The following is a 15,489-nucleotide window of genomic DNA, read 5'->3' on the forward strand; positions in this document are numbered from 1 at the left end:
GAAAAAAAAATCTTCATTGAATATACTTCTCAAAATTTTAATCAAGATGAAATACTGTGGTAAAGTTTGTGTCTGTGTTGCATATGCATTGATAAGAGAAATGATAAACATAAGTTTGTCTCAGATTTGTTGCAGTTAACTAACATTCAAAACTTCCCTGAAGGAAAACAACCTCATTAAAAATGGGCAAATAGATCCTTGAGAAGAGGGCTCAGAGATACCAGAGGGAAAGTTCTTTAGCATCACTAGCGATTATGGAAGTGCACAAAAATATTATTGCACACCTATTAATTAAAGATATTGTAATGAAAATACAAAGTGATTACAATATAAAAAGAAATAAGCTAGCGATCAATTAACTGGCATGAATGCAGACACAGATTCTCTTTTTTTTCAGATAGACTTTTGTGTATAACTTAACCCAACTTAGCATTCCATAGGTCCTTTTATGCCACTTGGTACTTTATTAGTTTATTCCTTCTTAATGTTCATCTCTAAGAATATACAATTATTCATCCATCCACTGGGTGGTAGGCATTTCTAATGTTTGTTGAATTTTTGCCCACCTACCACTGAGCTGCTTATAAACTCCAGATACAAATCCTTTATAAGGTATTGTTATGGTTTGTGTATAGTTGTCCCTCCAAAGCCTCATGCAGTCATTAGGGAGGCTTCTAGAGTCTGTGATTAATTCATGATCCAATGCGGAGATTGTGGGTGTGAGCACTACACCCACCCTGGGGTAGGGAATCTGCAGACAGTACGAGGAAGGGAGAGAGCCTTGCTAGCTGCCACACCTGCTGCTACTCCTTTTGCTCTTTGCTGTTTTCCACTGCCATGAACAGCTAGCTGTCCTCTGCCGTGTGCCACTCTGCCTTAGAACCAGCTGAGTATGGACTGAAACTTCCACTAACTGGGAGTTAAATAAACCTTTCCTTCCTTGACTTTGGGTATTGTTATTTTGTCCCAAGAGTAAGAGAAAAGTCACTGAGAAAGGTATATAATTCCATTTTTCAGTTTCCAGTTTGTCTGGTCATTCACTTAGCAAGTATTCTCCTCTTGCCTTTTGTCTTCTATATAAAAACTTTTTGCACCTCAAAGTGACTACATTTCACTCATTCTTTTGTTTAGAATTTTTATATTTAGTTTTCACATTTAACTTTTTCATTTCAATTTAATTTTGTACATGAAGAAATGTTAAAATCTGGGTCATTTTTCTCATACAGTTGTTCAAGCCACAGCAGTTTTGATGAAAAAAATATTTATTTCCTTCATTAAATGACCTCATCATTTGGTTAAAAAATCAATTTACTAAATATTTATTTGTTCCCATCTCAATTCTCTATACTGTTTTATATATTTTTATTATTTTTTTTTGATGTAGGGTCTCACAATGCAGTTTGGACTCATAGTGATCTCCCTTTCTCAGCCTCCCCAGTTCTGGGATTACAGACGTGCACCAGCACTCTTGGGTCCAACAGCTGGCACAGTCCGCCCAGGGTTCTGGGGCTGGCACAGTGTGCAGTACCAGGGCTCAAACTTGGGACCTCGCACTTGCCAGGCAGGCATTTATGCCACTGACCTATCTCTCCAGCTATATATATATATATATATATATATATATATATATATTACTTATTTTACTAGTATATTGTTATGCTTATTCTAGTGTTATACTGTGTTATCTCATTCACAGCACAGGGAGTCCAGGTTAGAGGAATAAGTTACCAAGAGGCTGAAGAAAATAGAGAATGCTTACTTGAGATATGGTTTATTAGTATACTAACAAGAAGGGATCTATTTTGTTGAGACTTACTTGCAGAAAAGGATAGAGTCCAGTGGCAGCAGGATAGGAAAATCACCAGAAGGCACACAATATATTCTGTGGCAGAAGCAGAGCTGCTGAGTGGCCAGAAAGGCCAGTGTTGGCTAGCCAGAGAGAGAAACCTTCAAAGAGAAGTCAAAGAGTCCTTGGTGGTGGGCTGACTACAGCATCTCACAGTGCAATATTCCACACCCAGATACTGTACAAAAAAAGGTTTTAAACATGCAACCACACAGCAGTGATGATGCCTAAATGACAGCAATGAACACGAGTTCTCTCCAAGTGAGAGAATACATTTTCCCTTAACTCCTTTGAACTTTACTTAAAAGTATAATCATTTACACATGCTGTTTTCATTTGACTCTCATTCTTCTATTTTTTGTTTTCTTTCTTTTTTGTTTTGTTTGTTTGCTCAAATTTGCCCAGAAAGAACTACAAGTTGAGATGCTCCTGCCTCATCCTGCCAGAGTGATGAAATTACAGGCATGTACCATTGCACTCAAAATGCTTTAGTCAATCTGTTAATGAATCACTTATACTTAAAGTCTTTAGAAAAACTTGGCATGTTTCCATCTTGTGTGGTGATGGGTCAATTGCTGAAGTGTTTTCACTGTGACAGATCTTTAGGGAGAGTCAGTTGTCTCCCCTTGTGCCTTTCCACAGCACTCTTCCATCTCTATCTATCTATCTATCTATCTATCTATCTATCTATCATCTATCTATCTATCTATCTACCTATCTCTACCTATTTCACCTGTCATCTATCTATCTCAGTACTTATCATATAATATGGAACGTAAGTTTATATTTTTGTCAGTAGTACACAAACTCTGACAGATACTTTTTCTCTATCACTTATGTGATAAATATGTATGAAATAATAAGCTCTAAAATAAAGCTCTTTTGTATATTGACAGATACGTAGCATAAACATACAAAACATAAAAGTGAGAGACAGAATAAGACAGCACTACTCTTCAAGGTGTATTTTTCTTTAGCAATAATGCAAGTAAGACTAGCAGCTACCATTTACAGAGACCTTATTATACATTCAAGTCCTATAATCTTTTCACATTCATAATTTTATTTCAGTTGTACAAGAGATTTATGACACAGATCCAATATACAGTATGTCATTGACAGCTAGTAAAGCAAAATTCCAAGAGGCAAAAGACACTTCCAGTTATATATCCCTAAGCTGGCTAAGTCTAGATTCTCTTCCATGTACTCTTTACAAAAGCCCTGCCATTACCTGAATCATTAAGTGGCCTTCTTTTAATCACTGTTACTGACATTACATGTATCAGAAAAATAAAGTTCACTTAATACAATATATTTCAGGTTTTAGCTCATAAATTCGGATATTTTAGTGGTAAGATCCTAATTCAAGTTGGTGTATCCCTTTTCCCTCAAAGGATTTTGTAATTTTAGTTAAAAATGAAAAGGAATCAGCTCAGAATAATGAGGAAAATGGAAGAAGTCCAGCTGAGGCCATAGGTTTCATGTTTTCCCCTGAGTTAAAAAGAAGATAAATAGTGATTGAAAAAAACAAAATAGAAAGTTAACATCCAGAACACCCAGAGAGAAAAATTTGAGCCAAGCTAACACACACCCTGCCAGGCAGATTGTACTTTGGAAATATTTGGAATCTATGTACTGTACTTGGATGCAGAATGTGGTTCTGACAGCAAGAGGGCTGACTGGCAATCTTCAGTGGAGCCTTTCTTTCCTTCTGCCATGAGGAGAATTGAAATTGCAGCTTAGTGTTTACAGTACAGGTTAAAAAGAATGAAAGTAAAAGATTCCTCTCAAATAAATTAAAGTGATCTGACAGAGACATAGGACAGAAACTGTGAATATTGCTTTCCAAGATATTCAGAGACATCCCAGGAGTCTTGTACCTCAGGATGTTTGCCAATAAGAATAGATTCACATCCAAAAACCACCTGCCGCTCACTTGTTGACCAGCTCTAAGTATTAATGGAAAAAACAAGCCATAGATAATCATAATTTGAGTGTTTTAAAGTTGAAAACAACAGAAAGAAAGAGGTAAACATAAAATGAATAGAAAATATAAAGAACTTGCATAACCAACACAATTCCAAAGTAAAACAAAAGTGGAGGTGCCACATAACCTGATGTAAGCATATATTTTAAAGCTATCACAATCAAAACAGTAGGGTGCTGACATTAAAACAGACCACACAAAGAAACGAAAGCCCATAAATAAATCCAAACACATATAATTGTAGTGGATTAACTGCTGATCAACTGGAAACACCTAGCTGAACTGAATCATGCTGGTTTTCCTTATATGAGGTCATTGTCACTATGGATGGCTGTGGTTCTCTTCAGGGAAGCGATAGTCCTTACCTTGAGTGTCACTTCCTGGCTCCAGTGAAGATCCCTCAGCCTGCTCGCACAGATCCTTCATCCCAGTGACACCGACATTCTATCTTCCACCACTGATTTTTGGGCTTTCCCAGAACAGATTGTGCAGCATGAGATATCGCCCTGGGTCCTAAGTCTTCAGCTGGACTCCTGTAGGATATGACCATGGAACCCAGTCCCTCAATTGGATTATCTGGGTCTCTAGTGTGTGACCAGATCCCCTTCACTCTTCTGCATTTAACTCCTTTGGTGAATATTATTAAATAATCCTATAAATTCTGTGTCCCATATTAAATCTATTTCCTTAAAGACCCTAACTACAATGACAACCAATTAATTTTTGTCAAAGACACAACGGGATAACATTGTAGAAAGAATAGTTTCTCCAATATATGAACTGGTAAAATCGAATTTCCACAACTAAAAGAGAGAAATTGGACTCTTATGTCAGAAACAATCAAGTCAAAATGGGTAAAATTCCTGAATAAACATAACACTTAAAGCCATAAAACTTTTAGAAGAAACTATAGAAGAATATTGATTGGATTTAAACATTTTTTGATATCTCATCAAAATCTCAAGCTATTTTCAGGCTATAAAAGTAATCTGAGACTACCTCCAACTAAAGAGACTCTGAAGAGCTAACAATCCAAGAATGAAAACAATATATAGATTCAGAAAGAATACTTACAATCTGCATATTTGATGAAGAGTTATTGTCAAAATGATACAAAGATCTCATACAAGTCAATAACAGAAAACTAAGTAATTTGACTTTAAAAACAGGCACCTTTGTTCAAGAAGACATAAAATGGCCAACAAGTACATAAAACAGGTTAAAATCATTAATCATTAGGAAAAGGAAAATCAGAACTACTAACCAATATATCCACTCAGGGCCAGCAAGCTAGCTTAGTGGACTAAGGGCCTGCTTTGGCACGTGCAGGGAACAGGGGTTCTACACCCAGTCCCATGTGCCATGCCAGGGAGCCAGCAAACAAGTGAGAGTGTGGTGATACATTTCTATAATCCTAGCACTGAGGAGGCTGAAAACAGGAGCATCACTACGAGTCAGAGCTGTGTAGTGAGGCTAGGTGCCAAACACATTTTTTAAAAAATCTATCTTTAGAAATATATCCATTTATATGGTAATTATAAAAAAGACAAGAGATTTCAAGTATCAGTGAGGGTTAAAGGAAAAAGTTCTCTTATACAATGTTAGTGTGAACATAAAGGGTGTAACAATTTTCTTATTCCAAAGTGGTATAGAGATTATTTTTAAGAAACTTAAAAATAGGACTAAAACACAACCCAGAATCTTTCTTCTGAATACACTCAGAGGAAATGAAATCACTACTTTATAAAGATTTTTATGTTCCCATATGCACTAAATTCTTCTTCACAATTATTTAGATAGGAAAATAACCTAAATATCTATGATTAATAAATAAAGAAAAAGTGATATACACATATAACAAAATACTAACCAGTATTTATAATTACATTTGCCACAGCCTGGAAAAACTTTACTTATGCCAAGTAAAATGAACCAGAGAAAAAGTATGGACGATCACACTAAGATGTGGAATCTAGAAAAAAATAACAAGTATAGCAGGGTAGAGAATAAAGTAGTAGTTTGTAGCTGGGGCCACAAAGCAAGGGAAAAAAGGACATAGTCCAAAGGTTGTAAAGGACTAAATATTTAGGAAGAATGCCAAGGAGATAGTAAGTAGAGCAGGAGGACTATAGTTCTCACCATTGTGCTCTATTAGAGTTTTTAGTAAATGAGTAGCAAAAATGTTATAATAAAAGTGCAAAATGGAAAAAAGTGCAAAATGTAAGTAAAAAACTAAACAGTGAGAAACGCTGCCAGAAATTTTAAGAAAATTCTTTACATTTTAGGTAAAAAAAATCATGCTCAAATAAACAGCAAATGAATCTAATTAGAATAAAGATCTTCAAGGAAAGATTGGAATGGAGTTAAACCAGTGAAAAGATAGAAAATGTTGGGAGTGTAGGGACAAGTGGCGTATTTCCCCCAAGAAGAATAAAATATGACAATCAGAAACTACGACAAAAATTTTACACAAATTGAATGCTATGCCCATAAAGCAAACTTTGATTTGGCATTGTTTAAAGGAATATTGTGGGGTATAATAACGGATTTTAATATGTTTCTTTCCATGACATAAAAATGTTTCTTCGTGGAAAACAAATAGAAAATGTGATGATAGAATTCCACTAGAGATCTGCAGTAAATTATATTTATGCTATATTCACACATAATAGCATTTTAGTTTGAGGGAGAGAATTCATCTAGAGAATTTGAAGCCTGAAGCATAGTTATGAGATAGAATGTAAATGCAATCAACCTTTGCCATATAAAAGTTGAAGAACAAGTGATAAGTTCTGGGAGGTGAGCCTGGGAGGAAAGATGGAGATAAATTGGAATGCAGATGAAACACAAACAAGAAAAAGCTTGGAGTAGGGAGTATAGAGATTGCTTAATAAGCTCACAAATCAAGAAACAGCAAAATGAGAATATTCTTTAAAACAGAAATATAAAGTCAAAAATGTTTTGCTCATGTCTACTAATCTACTCACACTTTAAACCATACTTGCCTATTAATTTGACAAAATTTTTGAAACAATTTAAATATTATTATTCTGCACAATCTAAAGATTTGGAGCTTGCTTCTGCTTTTTTCATATTTTGACCACAACTTCTTCTAATTGGGAACCATTATAAGACACTGTCAACTATAAGATGCATCGCAACTTCAGAGATAATAAAATATAAAATAAGAATGTACACCTTAGAATCAATGCAATAGGGTAAGTCCTATTTAATTCAAACATATAGCTTATTACTCACAATAAAGTGTAACAGACACTGCTGCAAACAGCGAATCATGAAATGCAACATTTCATTTCAGAGAGAGGCACATAAGGATGCTATCAGACTTCAGTAGGCTTGAGCTTATCAGTAGAGCAAGCCCTTAATATTGGGCAGTCCTACCACACAAATACTGCTAATGTAAAAGGCTCATTCTCTAAAGTAATGGTATAAGAAATCCATACATATTGAATGGTTAGTTTACAACTAGTCAGTGAAACATAGGAGCTTAATTATCACCTTACATACAAGAAAGATTATCCTCCTTTGAAACCTTAAATAAAATTCCCCTAGGTTGTGCTCTGCGTGACATAAATTTCCATTTAGTAAAATGACTTTGCTGTACTAAATTAAGGTCATAAATATTTGCAACAGGAAAAATATGAGACATAAAATCTCTTCTGTTCATTCAGGCCATTTTCCAATTGACAGAATTTGCCCCGGCAAAATTTGTTACACAATGACCGTTAGAGAGCTTGAAAAGGTTCAATCCTTCATTCATTTCTGATAAGCTACAGTGCACCAAGTGGCCTCCTAAAACTATAGAACATGCTCTAAGATAGTTTGGAACCATTTTTCCAGGAATGAAATTTTCAAGTATGGTTGGACTATTCCACTGGGGATGAAAATCTTTCAATTGTGTCAGTGGTGTTTTAGAAACAGTCCAGCCTTATTCTCCATGGAGAATGAAAGGACTTAATCAGTAGTGGATTACCACATAGTCTTGTTTGGTAGTTACCTGTATTGTTGCAGCTATACTATATTACAACAATGAATAGTTAATTGTTAACCGTTGTGGTGCTAACAAAAAATAGAAGTTCCACCTTTCATAAATTGATAAAGTTAATTAAATAAGTTTAATAAAGTGTGAAGAGGTATATACAACATATTAAAGTAACTTACATTTGATAATAAAGCCAATGCCGGTTGTATTAGCTTTCTATCACTGGAACAAAATCATGAGATAACATAAAAGGAGAAAGGATTTTGGTTCATGCTTTCAAGTGATTCAGCCTATGGTTGGTGGGCTTCACTGTTTCTTGCAGGGGCCTGGAAAGGTAGAACATCATGGCAGAGAACACATGACCTGAAGCTGCTCAGCTCATGATGGACAGTAAGCGAAGACACAGAGAGAGAAGAGAAGAAGGCACTGGAATCTCAAGGTCCCACTCAAGAACATGCCCCTACTGACCTAACTTCCTTCCACTAGGCCTTAGCATTTCTGCTCAATCATACCACAGAGCAATCTATGGGGTATAATTAAGGTGTAAAACCAACACTCCTGTCATCACAGTGCACATTCGGAAAGGACACACTTCTAGAAACATGGAGATTCCATCACATCCCCCTTATTCTTTCCAAGAAATGTTAGCTTGACCTTGAATGCTTTGTGTTCATTCCTTTGCTCGTTCTTAATATTTTTTTTCTTTTTTCAATTTTTGTGAACAGAATAATATTTTAAACAAACAATTCTTCCATCAAAAATCTACCCACAATAATCCAAGCAATGCAGGACCCAGAAATAATGCTGGTGCACCTCTCAAAACAGAAAAGCAATCTGAAGACCAACATTTTGAGCTGACCTTCAACAGTTTGTTTGAATACACAGATAAGACGAAATAGAACACACACACACACACACACACACACACACACACACACACACACACAGTTACCAGAATCTAAGGGATGCTTTTCAATGGTGTAAGAAAAAAACTGTGCCAAGACAAAATGGATCTTATTCAAGGTTGTACATGGTGAGATTTTTGGACTTACGTGTAAACATAAGAAGTATATAATTCTTTATGCTTATTTTTAAAATATATTCTAATTTTAAATGTTTTTTATCATATTCTGTAGGGACTTAAAGTTCAATATATCAATACTTGATGAAAAATACCTGTTCCTTATTATGCCTAAGATGTTTGATATGCAGACAGATAGTGAGGTTAAGCTTACAGCCTAAGTTGTATGGTAATAACAATAAGCTTGTCTTCTGGATGGTTAACAACCTAAGTTTGCAGACCAAAATTAGATGAAAATGAGGGCTGCAAGGAAAGCCAACATTTTGGCCCTAGCCTTTCAAGGTCGATTAAGACTCAGGACATATGAAAATTTGTACTGTAATGTCATGTAACTCGGCAGTGTCCCAAATTTTCTGATCAAGGAGATTATGGGACCAAAGAGGAAAGTGACTGATGATGTAGAGTGTGCCTAAGGAGAGTCACATGGAGAGAAAACATTCTCTCATGCTTTCTAGATAGCACATTGGCCAAGCAATGGCCGTGACTGATCCACATGGCTGACACTGACAACAATCTGAGGTACAGGATCTCAAGATAAATCCTGAGGGGATTTCACTGACCTTATCAGACCCAAAAGGTACAACTCATTGCATAGGTCCTGCTTTACCTTGGTCTTAACCATCCAACAGAAAATTATAAAAACAAAATACAAGAAGTAAAGCCATGCTGTTATGTTGAGCTGCAGGGAACTCAGGTCAACAATTTCTGACATTGCCAGTGAAGCGGAAGACCCAATACTATTATGGACTACTGAACTCTTTTAGATTATTTTGATGACTTAACACACCTATAATATTCAAATAACAGAACTTCACAAAAAAAAAGGGTATACAGATGAATGTCCATTTTGTATCTGTGTATTCAAAGTGGTTAGGATAGATTTATAGTTACATTCTTTTAGTGAATAGAGTGATTCATTCTAATGGTGTTTGTAGATAGGATATTGTGCCCGCATCTTGTACAGCAATTAACTTCTAGGAAGAATGTATGCAATGTGCTAATTATTGAAACTGTCTTACCAATTTGAAAAAAAATGGATCTTATTAGGAGGCAGTCAACAAACGTATGCATTCAGGGGAAAGAGAAATGCTTTGGAATTAATGACATGTGGACAGGTCTTCAATATGTTTACATCTTCCTGATTACCTGACAAAAGCAGCTCTGCTATTGGAACCACTATACCAAGTATATGATTTTCTGAACACTGATGTCATGATTAGATGAATTCATTATTTAAAATGAGAGTGTGCAATTCATAGTTCAATTAGTATCTTCCATGACCTTGGGCTTTGATTGAGTTTATGAAGCTGATTCATTGTGAATTCATGCACTGTGAGCCAAAGCACCATCCCCCTATGTATAATACTTTGAAATTTATTAGCTAAAGCAGTACCAGCACTTGAAATAAGTGAGAAAAACACAAACTTGGGTCAAAGATTGCTATTGTCCCTGAATATCAGTTTTGGTACTTTTTTTTCTTTTATAGTAATAGAATTTTTTTATGACTAGATGGGAAAGGAGGTCACAAACAAAATGGCTGTCTATAATTTCCAGATAATATCTTTATTGTCAGAAAGTTGGAATGGTGTTTACTTTCTAGGGAAGCCAGAGTAAGGTAACTGCAGCTCCTGGATCCAGGGATAACAGTAATGCAACCACACAAACAAAATACACCCTTCAGATTTTTATGTAAGAGAGATTTATTTCCATGTGTTTAACACCATGTATGGTATCTATTGCACACAGTGAATGCTATGATTTATGCAAATGGAAAGCAAAACCCACAATCCTATTCATATACAAAACTGTACCTATGCTAAAAGAATGATGGGTACAACAAAGTTAAAATATTTACTCCTGCCCTCCATTTGTGACAAAAGCTCACAAAAAAATCAATTTGAAAAATTAGACTAAATATTACAGAGTATATAATAAATGAAACACAAATTTATTCCAAAATTATACAAATAAAATCTATGGTAGTGTGAAAAACAATAAGTTGCAAATGTAAATAAATTTACTGAAAATGCCATCTTTATTTACAACTCTTAATCATCTAACAGATACATTATTATAAATTTTGCAATTATGAGAAACAAGAACTATAAAATAGGGGAAAGTAATACTAACTCAGCAACACTAATTTCAGGTAAGAAATCTTTAATAACATATAAAGTAAGCATTTTCATATAAAATATTACCTTACACTAAAACACCTTCTGAGGCAGATACAGGGACCAAGGTTTAATCACCGGCAGGCAGTGCACACCCAGTCCCCGGGGCACACTGAGATGACAATTGATACTGGGCGTGGTGGTGAGAGCCAGTAATCCCAGCATTTGGGAGGCTGAAAACAAGAGGATCACTATGAGTCTGACCCTGTAGACCCTGTCCTAATACATAAAAATAAAACAAAATTAAATTAAATATTGTATTACAAGTAGTAAACAAATTTGGAAAACACTATATATTACAAATATATAACAAATTAATGATTTTGCAATTCTATTACGATTCAATTTGTTGAAGAAGTTTGGACAATTACTAACACTGGCACCTGGGAGTGTATGAAAGGTGTTTTTCCACTTAATGATTCTACTGACAAATAAATACACATATCAGGAGACTGAAAGGAAGTTTAACTGGACACATTTCCATCATAAAGCGTCTGAATTCTGCTGCTTCAAGAAAGCAAAAGCAAAATTACATCTAGTGATATTTTCTTTCCTTGGTAACCATGAGATGATTCAATTAATTTACCTCATTATGCATTTATTCAACTAGCATTTGTATTTAACACACACTGTATGCTATCAACTCACTGAAGAATTTGAATACAGAGTAAATGTAGGTTGGAAAGAACATAGAATCTGCCATTAGAGTAAGAAGAAGGATTTGTCTAGTTCTTTTATAAATAGCTTACATTCTACAACTGTAATATTTTTAAAATATCTAATATCATTGAAAAATTGCAAATTATCACAGAATTTAGGAGTTTAAAACAATAATACTAACTTATTAACTGATTATTTATCATGAACCAATGATTTGCCTAGAGTTGCTCCAATGAAGATGTTCAGTGGGTCTGACTGGAGCAACAGTGTCCAAGCTTGGTGTCACATACACCTGAGCCTTGGTGCGGTCAGGTGAGGAGCCTCTATCCTTTAGGTCACCCCTTCATTCATAGTTTTGTCTGATGCTTTTTGAATAGAGCCTGAACAAAGCAGAAGTTTCCAATGAAAGCAAGTGTTGGGGCTAGCCCAAATTCAAGGGAGGAAAAGTAGATCCCATCCTATGTTAACAGTGTTATGTACTAGGATGGAAGAAATAGCTGACAGGCGCTTTAGGGTTATTTCACCACATATAGTAAATTCCTTAATTAAAATAATGGAGTAAATAATGTCATCAAATTTTACAGATGATAATAATATATGAATGTTTAACACTTGGTTCAAATAATACCAGTATCAAAAAGCAGAGATGGTTCAAAGTGTTTACTCCCACGATCCCCTCCTTCTAAACTCTTTGCGCATAAAGATGAACAAGGGATTCATAGCCACAAAGTGTCCACCAAATAAAATTGGAAAATAATTAAAGCAGTGATAAATGCATGTTGATAAAGACGAAATAGTTTTCAGAAATAAAATGTTTTTAAAAATTTGAACATGAAGGTGAATGGGATAATCTTGCACTTACAGGAAAGAGTCTATATTCAGTAAAGAGGCAGAGTGTAGGAGGCTCAGTGCGGAAGCATGTCTTCCTCATTGACGCATGGAGAAGGACTCCCTCCACACGTCTTCTGATCCCAGACTGGGTTCTCCCACCGAGGAGATGAGCTTTGGCAACATAGTCCTCTAGATTGCTTTCCCACAGCAAACACTGGCTTAGCTCCTCCGAGGACTTTTGTATAACACAAATGTTACAGGTTTTTCCCTTTTTTTTATATGTATAGTTTTGTATTTGTTGCATTCAATATTCCTTTTTCATTTTAAGTAGTATAAGTAGGGGTACAGGTAGTATTTTAAGCATCCAGATCCTATTGACACTGGTCCTATGATCTCAACCAACTTCTCAAGGTCCTGACTCTCACTTTTGAGGAGACACTTAGTATATGGTAACATACTTTCTTCACAAGATTAAAGACTGAATGAGATAATAGACATGTATAATCAACAGATTATTGCTTTCATATTGTATGTGAATGTCTGTACATTAATGCAGCCTTATTTTATGAATCACCAAGAAATTAAAATGCCCCAATTTAACTATGAAGTATAGCTTTTTACCAAATAGTTAAGTCATTTCATACTTATTTTATATAAACTGTATTAGAAAATTTGTCATATTCTTTGCAACTCAGTACACACAGAAATATGAACAAAGAGGGCACCTTTCTGGCATGATTAACCTGAAATCCTTTACAGATAGTTTTGCAAAAGTTCATTTTTTTCCTCATAATACTGTACTGCGTCAACAAAGAACCCTGGCCATAAAATATTTCTTCAAGAATAATCCTCCAAATAACAAAAAATCTGTGGTTCTCTGTTCTTATTTTGACTTTGCAAATATGTACAGAAAATACATGCTTTGCTCTGGGTCAAGAATATTGTTCACACCACATAATTTCTGACCTCCTGCAACCTATCTTCAGAAGTATCTTTTTTTTTTTTCAGAGAATGAGGACATTGGACTCTCCTACACCGCTCCCATTTACTGTGCAGGTTTTGATGTCACACTTTTGCTGTTTGCATATGTTCAGGGGGATCTACACAATATACAAAGCCTACATATAAATACAATATAGAAAATATGTTCGCAGGTCTACATATCTGTATCTGTAGATATTTAAAGCTGTGAAAACTCTAGCATTGTAAATCCAATCATTTTTGCTGTTTTCCACAGCAAAGCCACAATAACACCATTCCTGTCTATATCTGCCTCTACATATTTGAATAATTGTACAGATATGACTCCAGGAACAATGCAGGTAAGTTTAATTCTTGAGTTTGAAAGTACAAACATTTTCAGTTTTCCTGTCTTCTAAAATTTGTTCTTCTTTATATTTATACTAGACCAATGGTTTTCTGTTTCAATACCTGTCATCTCATGATATTATTGATCTTCTTTTATATGCATTTGAAAAGTCTTATCTATGAGATAATTATATCTTTACTACAAAACTCGGGTGCTAATTTAAGTTGTTTAAGAAAGACATTAGAATTTTATATGCATGTGTAATATATATATATATACAACATTCAAACTCTTTCAACTTTGGCTTTGTGAACATGCTGGCTTATACAAAATGAGCAATCTGATTTTTCTTTCCAAAAATAATGAAAAGACAAAAAAAGCATATTGAAAAAGCAATCCCATAGACCCTCAAGAGAATAAGGCTCTCAAATTTGACATTAGAACAGTGACCATGAAACAAGGGTGCCCATAGCCAAAGTGTCAGCATTGTCTGAAATACTGTAGATATTGTGATCTATGTGTATATATAATTAATCTCCATTTTTCTTTACATAGATAATTCCTGCATTAACATTACATAAAATATTCTACTTCAATCGTACCAGTGTCATAATGCAATGATCATAAGCAGAATCAACAACTGAAAAATTAAAGTGCAAAAAACATTTCATGATCAGATAGTTATTTTAGCTAGTTAAGTTATAAGTGTACATATGCATATACATTCACATACATACACACATATGTATTTAGATTTTTAAATCTTTCCTGTTATTTAAAAATAATGCTTTCTAAAACTGGAATAGCTCAGTTGATATCTAAAAATCTGGCAATCCATTGTTCAGCTTATCTGAGATGCCCCTTTCTTCAGAGGGCTTGTAATTGATCCCTTAAGGTCAATTTCTTGCTTCAGGTCAGTAAACAGATTTATCTATGACCTGGCACTAAGGACATGGATTATGCATTTTCAGCAGTCAGATACAAAGAAAAGATAAAACAAACACACAGATAAAAACAATCTGTCATAAAATATTTATAAACTGTCTGGCAGGAATGATGATCAAGACATAAATCTTTACAGAAAAAAAAACCAGAAATATTTTCCATCATCATAGTTCTATCCTATAAATCAAGCATGTTATTTTGAAGGTCAATATTTTTGATAACTATATGAAAGTGCAAAACAAACCTCAGCGTATTATTCAAATGTTCCTGAACTGAAGACACTTTTCTCCTTTTGTGAATATAAACTTGTCTCAGGATGTTAATTTAAAATGTTTTATTTACAAATCAAAATTTTCCCAAATGTTTTTCTGGAATATGGTCTTTTCTGTCTGCTTTCTAGAGGCCTATTCTGCAGTGAAGATTAAGAGGGAGACAGAGGAACTCTAATAATAATATTAAAATACTATAATAACACTCCATCCAAACAGTGTCACTTAAATAGATTAACAAGCTTAATCATTATATCAACCTAGGAATCATACAGTTTTATCGTTTCATTTATAAAGTGAGGATACACTCAATACACTTTTATTAATAATTAATTCTTAGTAATAAATAAAAAACATGTACCTGTACAAACACTCATATATATA

The sequence above is a fragment of the Octodon degus genome, unplaced genomic scaffold (assembly GCF_000260255.1).
Source record: "Octodon degus isolate 3935 unplaced genomic scaffold, OctDeg1.0 scaffold00020, whole genome shotgun sequence".
Taxonomy (NCBI): Eukaryota; Metazoa; Chordata; class Mammalia; order Rodentia; family Octodontidae; genus Octodon; species Octodon degus.